The sequence below is a fragment of the Ahaetulla prasina genome, chromosome 4 (genome assembly GCF_028640845.1).
Source record: "Ahaetulla prasina isolate Xishuangbanna chromosome 4, ASM2864084v1, whole genome shotgun sequence".
Taxonomy (NCBI): Eukaryota; Metazoa; Chordata; class Lepidosauria; order Squamata; family Colubridae; genus Ahaetulla; species Ahaetulla prasina.
Window position 1 is genome coordinate 103,601,123 of NC_080542.1, and position 7,053 is coordinate 103,608,175.

A 7,053-nucleotide genomic window follows, 5' to 3' on the forward strand; every position below is an offset into this window, starting at 1 on the left:
CTGTATGACTATAACTTGTTGCTGGCAATCCTTATGATTTATATTGATATATTGATCATCAATTGTGTTGTAAATGTTGTACCTTGATGAACGTATCTTTTCTTTTATGTACACTGAGAGCATATGCACCAAGACAAATTCCTTGTGTGTCCAATCACACTTGGCCAATAAAATCCTATTCCTATTCCTATTCCTAAACTATAATTTTGTAGCCACTTTAATTTGCCTAACTAGCCTCTGCTTCAAGTAATTTATGATTATGTGTTTTTGGAAGATCCAATCTTTGGGTTTGAACCAAAGGATTCTCTTCTAACAATATCTTGCATAGATTTTAAGTCTCTTTTTTTGGTATTGGAATCTAGATTAATCTCTACCTATTTGTTTGTCAATGCAAGTAGTCCTCAAGTTAGTCCATTTAGTGACCATTCAAAGTTACAATACTGAAAATAGTGACCTATGACCATTTTTCACTTATGACCATTGCAGCATCCACAGTCCTGTGATCAAAATTTGTACACTTGACAACTGATTCTTATTTAAAATGGTTGCAGTATCCCAGGGTCAAGTGATCACCTGTTATGACCTTCTGACTAGCAAAGTCAATGGGGAAGCTAGATTCACTTAACAACTATGTTAACTGACTTAAAAACTGCAGTGGTTCACTTGACAACTGTGAAAAAAGAAAGGTTGTAAAATGGGGCAAAATTGACTTAACAAATATTTCACTTAACAACATAAATTTTGGGCTCACTTGTGGTCCTAAATCAAGGATTACTTGTATACCATTTTCCAGATTTGCTACATAGCTTGGTTAGAACCTTTTCAGCTACTGCTTGCCTTATTTATATGGGTATTCTACCAATTTCTGTAGCCTTATAGCTGGAATGAATATAATAAGAATGAAAATGTATTTAAGTATCTCAATTTTCCATTCTAAAAGTTCTGTTAAGATATTAAAGTATCCTTTTGTTACAAATAGTATAAATATTTTATATTGTAGGAATTTAGCACCCACCCCCCTCCTAGAAGAATGAAATATTTTAGAAAATATTTAAAAAGGCAGAATATATTTACCTGGATGAGAAATGGAGAAACATGTTTTAAAGACAAAGCAGCTCGCTGCAACTTCCTCCCACACCCACCTTTGTCAATGGGCTATTAAAGCCTCAACCAAGCTCACTCATTTCCCCCCACCTTTGTCAATGGGTCAGAGGTAGAAACTCATTCTCCCCACCTTTGTCAATGGGCCATCATCTGCAACATAATAGAACCCATCTAGCAACAGAAACTCACCACATGGCAAGGCTCAGGCAAGCTTGAGGGACAACCTACAATGTTAACTAAGACCTCTAGACCACCTGGAAGTTTGACAACCAATCAGGATACTCTTCCTGTGCCCCAGAAAGTTCAAAGCTCAGAAGAAGCATAAAGCCAGGGAGCACACAGGATCTCAGCCCCTTTTCTGTTCAGGAACTCAAGCCATGTGATCCTGACCACCATTAAACCATCTTTCCAAGCAGTCTCCATGTTTCCAGTGTCTTTGTCCCCACTTGGAACTGAACCCAGATGGATATTTCTTCCAACAATATCACATCCTTCGAAAGTAGGGCTAGACAACTTTTGTAGCCTGATGGGTGAATTTAAAATGTAGATTTTATGCTTGTTTTCTAACTGAAATTGGATTGGGACTACTATATTCATGAATTGGATGCTATGCTGATGCAGCCAGACATGAAACAGTATTTCACTGAGTGGAAACTAATGAAACTATTCTCCATTACCTCTTTAAGCCATAACTTTGCCTTTGAATTATCTCTACTGTGCCATATTACCTTTGCCCCATCCTCTTTAAGCCACAACTGTTCCCAAGAATAACTTCTAACAACTTACTTTTGTTATGTTTAAAGCATACAAACACCCTACTTTTAACTTATCTCCCTTTTATTTTTTTAAAGAAAGCATGTTTTGTTTTCCAGCATGGCAGCTTCACATTTAATATATTAATTGTAAGATTTTGAAAGAAAGAAAGATAGAAAGAAAGAAAAGGCAATGATTCAGGAACTAGCAAGGAAAGCATCCACGTGTATGCGTAGTATGGAATCAAATCTTTATTTATATCAGTATTTCAAACACTGAAACATATTAACATCTCTTTCTTATATTGTCTCAAATAATCCTATCTATTGCAGTATACAACTATAAAGCTAACCTATACTGATCCAAACCAGTAGATTAGAATGACCTATTCTGCTCAGTTTATATCTTCGATGTTGGTTGCAGCAGCTCTCTACAATTTCCAGCAGAGATTTTACTTACCTCTTGTAGATAGGAGAATGAAGTAAGGTAATTAAGAAGATAATTCATGAGAACAAAAATGTTTTTCTACTTTGAAACTTAGCTCTCATATAGCAGTTGAGAAAATAAGTCAGATATTCAAATACACTATAATAGAGTGAAGCTTGCAAACTAAAAGATGGGGTGGAGGAATCTGTGTATTTCAGCATTTAGTTTTGGATGTCTTCCTAGAAATGTAACCATGTCAGTCAATTTTGGGAAGAACAATGGCAAGTTGTATAGCTAAGGTTAGACTAAGGATTAGTAATAAAATGGGCTGGGCTGAAAGAGCAATTTGTTAAATTTGATAAAAGCAGAATAAAAATGTATAAAATAAATCAAGATAGAAATCCTCAAATGTTTAGGCCACAGCACAAAGCTAATGCCATTTTAAAGATTAAGTAAAGGTAAAGGTTCCCCTTGCACATACATGCTAGTCGTTGCCGACTCTAGGGGGCAGTGCTCATCTCCATTTCAAAGAGCCAGCGCTGTCCGAAAACATCTCCGTGGTCATGTGGCCGGCATGATTCAACGCCAAAGGCACACGGAACGCTGTTCCTTCCCACCAAAGGTGGGCCCTATTTTTTCTACTTGCATTTTTACGTGCTTTCGAAACTGCTAGGTTGGCAGAAGCTGGGACAAGTAATGGGAGCTCACTCCGTTACACGGCAGCACTAGGGATTCGAACTGCTGAGCTGCCGACCTTTTGATCGACAAGCTCAAAGTCCTAGCCCCTGAGCCACCACGTCCCTATAACTTGAATCACTTTTTGAAGAAACTCAGTTAATCGCCACAACAGGATCTTTGGAAAAAGAAAATAGAAAAAAATCATAAGTTTTGCTGAATGGTTAGAAAGCATAATAAAATTCCACGTGAGTTAATCATGGTTAACTGAATCATAGTTTACTGAATTAATTTAATATGCCAGTATAAACTAATCATACTGGTTGTCTTTATACAATATGCAGAACCAGTAACCATCCTCATGTATCATACATGACCCAGCCAATATGACAAATAAATATTGAAGAATCAGAACTGCAACCATACACTTACAATATTTTTTATCAGACCAATGAAGACTGCCATCTACTGAATCATCATCAATGCTGTTCATAGAAACAAATCAGTCATATTCTCTTGCCTTTCGTTTCAGCAAATATATTAAGATTACTGAAGTAACGTTTATGCTTTGTGAGCAAGATGGATGGTCTCCAAATTTTATATATAAATAAAATAAAAATTAAATATTTTAAAATCACATATTCTGTGTGATTTATGATCATATCTTGTATTTTTGCTGAGATGACCCCAAAGATGCAAGTCCAATATGACCAAAAGAAACAAAAAACATGTTTACAAAGCAAATAAGTCAACATTCTTCGATTCTGTTTAGATTATATACCAAGCAACCGAATTAAAATTTAATTTTAAAAGTTTAAAAAGTATGTCCTAGGTCAGTGATGGCTAACCTTTTTTTCTTTGTGTGCCAAAAGTGTGTGCATGTGCACAACAGTGCATGTGCGCATGCACACACCCATAATACAATGCACGTATGACACATCCCCTATGCATTTGTGCGCCTCCCCCTGCCCCCCGTGGATGTGCATGCAACTCCCCCGCACCTCATTTTGGGCCTACCAGACCTACCTGAAGCCTCCTGGGACCAAAAACGGGGGAGGGATGCCACACACACCCTACACTCCCCCCGCCCCCCTGTATGCGTACACTATTACAGTGTTATGTCTGCCTTGTATGCAGTTTTATTCCTCTCTAGCATTCATCTCTATTGTTCAGTGATGCATTTCCTGCCTTTCTAGGATTTATCTCTATCTACTCCTTTGAAGCACTTCCTGTTCCTGTTGGATGTATATACAGCTCAGCTGGGGTAAGGGCTCACATGCTGGCAGAGAGGCCTACATAGGTACCACAAAATGGTTGCATTATTCCAATTTGCATTATTCAGTAATATAGTGATTGATTCCAACTTGAGGGAAATGGGTAATAAAAAAATTTAAATATAACTTTTTGGATGTATATGAAAGGATAAAAAGAATATACTGTACTTTTTGGAGTATAAGGTGCACTTCCCCTCCCAAAAGTGAGTGAAAATTGTGGTGCATCTTACACACCAAATGTTGCTGAAGCCCCGCCCACCAGCTGGCTCCTACCCTTCAGCCATTTTCGGACTTTACGCATCACATTTTTGGCCTTTGCACACTCCATTTAAGACCTGTGGTGACTGCTACCTCTGCCACCGCCTGGAACCAGCCAAAAATGCAACGCACGGAAGCCAAAAATGGAGAGTGGGGAGGCTGAAAACGTGACGTGCAGAGGCAGCAATGTGCTGCAGCAATCCCCGCAGCCTGGAACATGTCTAAAACTGAGGGTATGAAGGGCAAAAACGCGATGTGCAGAGGCCAAAGACACAATGCATGGAAGTGGTGATGAGCTCTGGCAATCCCTGCAGCCTGGAACAGCCGATTGGCAGTATTCCGGGAGGCTGATCCAACAGCCAATCAGCTGTTTGTGCTAAATCAGGCTGCAATCACATGCTGAAGCTTACCAGGCTGTTTGCTGCAAGGATGCTAGCCAGATGAATACTGATGGAGGCTGGTAGGCAGAGGCAGAATTTTATTTTTCTTGTTTTCCTCCCCAAAAACTAATGTGTGTCTTATATTCCAAAGCATCTTATACTCCAAAAAATACGATACTTTTAAATTTATGTTAATGAAAGTTTATAAAGTAAAATAAAAACAAAAAAAACGGATCTTCAACACCTTTTTTTGTTGTTGTTCTAAAGCAGAGCCTCTTTCTAAACTTGTTACTTTCTTCTGATGGAATCTTCATTTTTTCCATTTTGCATCCACAAAAATTAGCAGCATGTAAAACCCCAATGGCAATTTCACACGTGCTAATCTTGATTGCCGACCCACTAAATTCATATTGAACCTGAATTCTGTTTCATTTTAAATACAACTTGGTATCAGTGAACAAATCACAGTAAACTGAATATTGATTTAAATTCACACTAATCATGACCTACCTATAGTAAAGTGAAAAAATTAAAAGCATGAGATAACACATTAATATATGTCTCATCCTCAATTCCACACATCCATACATTCTTTCATATATTGCCTTTTGTTCTTTAAACCTTTTATGTTTTTTTCGGAATTTCATCAGCCTACAACTTTCTAGGTCTTCCCCTTCTACTTGACAGTTCATTCTTCTTTCATATATTTAACTTTGTAATCTTAACTCATTTTTTCTACATGGTGCAATCTCTTCATGTATTTCTTATATATTGATTACTCACTTCTTTGTTCAATCAACATCCAACGCATTTTAAATTTCTAGTATTCTAATTTCTACTCTTCATTAAATTTTTATTCAATTTTCTTACCATCATAATTAAGATTTTCTCAGGGGCTTAATTTTTACATAATAGCAATAGAACCATAATTTTTTAAAACCCACCAATCAAACAGCTATAAAAACAAAACATTATACAATTCAAGCCCCCTCATAAAATCATTTTAAATTAAAACTTTCATCACAGTGATAAAAGTTGAGTGAGAAAGTGTTCAATACCAAGCCATATAGTGCATTAAAAGGAAAAAGCAATACTTTGAATTGCATATGGAATATAACAGAAAACCAATTTGGTACTTGAGTGGCAAGTGTACTATGTTCTGGTTAGTGGTTGCCTAGTCCACTAAATCTAGACTTATTGAAGCTTCCCTCTATTCTTCAAACATACATATATATGGCATGTTGCAGTATCCTGACCAAATGGAGAACTTTTGTGCCATTGCATTTTAGGTGACTATACTGTACACCGTGCATTAGCTTTGGGAGCTGTCCAGGACTGTTGCTCAATGGTGTTACAAGAAGAGATATATAATCTCTTTATTCTATATATCCCTTCTGCAACACCAACACTGAGCAATGTTTTTGTGTGTGTCCCTTTCAGACAAATAGTTGTCTAATATCTTCCTAAAAATCTCGTGATGGAGCATCCACAACTTCTGAAATTCCACTGATTGTTCTAAATGTCAGGAAATTTTTCCATATTTCTAGGTTAGATCTCTCAATTAATTTCCATTATTTGCTTCTTGCTCTTCCTTCAGTTGCTTTGGAGAATTAGTTGATCCTATCTTCTTTGTAGCAGCCCTTTAAATATTGGAAGACTATTTTGTCATTCCTAGTCCTTCTTTCCATTAGCCCAATTCATGCACTGTCGATTTTAGCCTTATTCCTAATTAGTTGCTCTTTTCTGTAGTCCTTAACGTATTTTTTTTGTATCATGGCAACAGGATGCAATATTGGATCCAACTGGGATCTTAGCATGGCATTATAAAGCAGTACTAGCACTTCATGTGATCTTGAGTCTATCTCTCTTATTAATGCAGCCCAAGACTATTGGTTATTTTGGTGGCTGTAGCGCACTGCTGGCTCATATTTAAGTGTTGCTCCACTTAGAAGATTCTAGATATCCGAGTTACTGCTATTCAGCGACCACTTATTCTATACCTGGGCATTTACTTTTTCTTTCTGAAGTGCAAAACCTGACTTTTCTCACTATGGAATTTCATGTTTGGGATAAGTCCCAGTATTCCAAGTTTGTCAAGATCTTTTTTGATCTTGAGCCTATTTTCTAAAGTATTGGCTACTCCTACAAGCTGGGTGTCATTTGCAAATTTGATGAATTTCCCT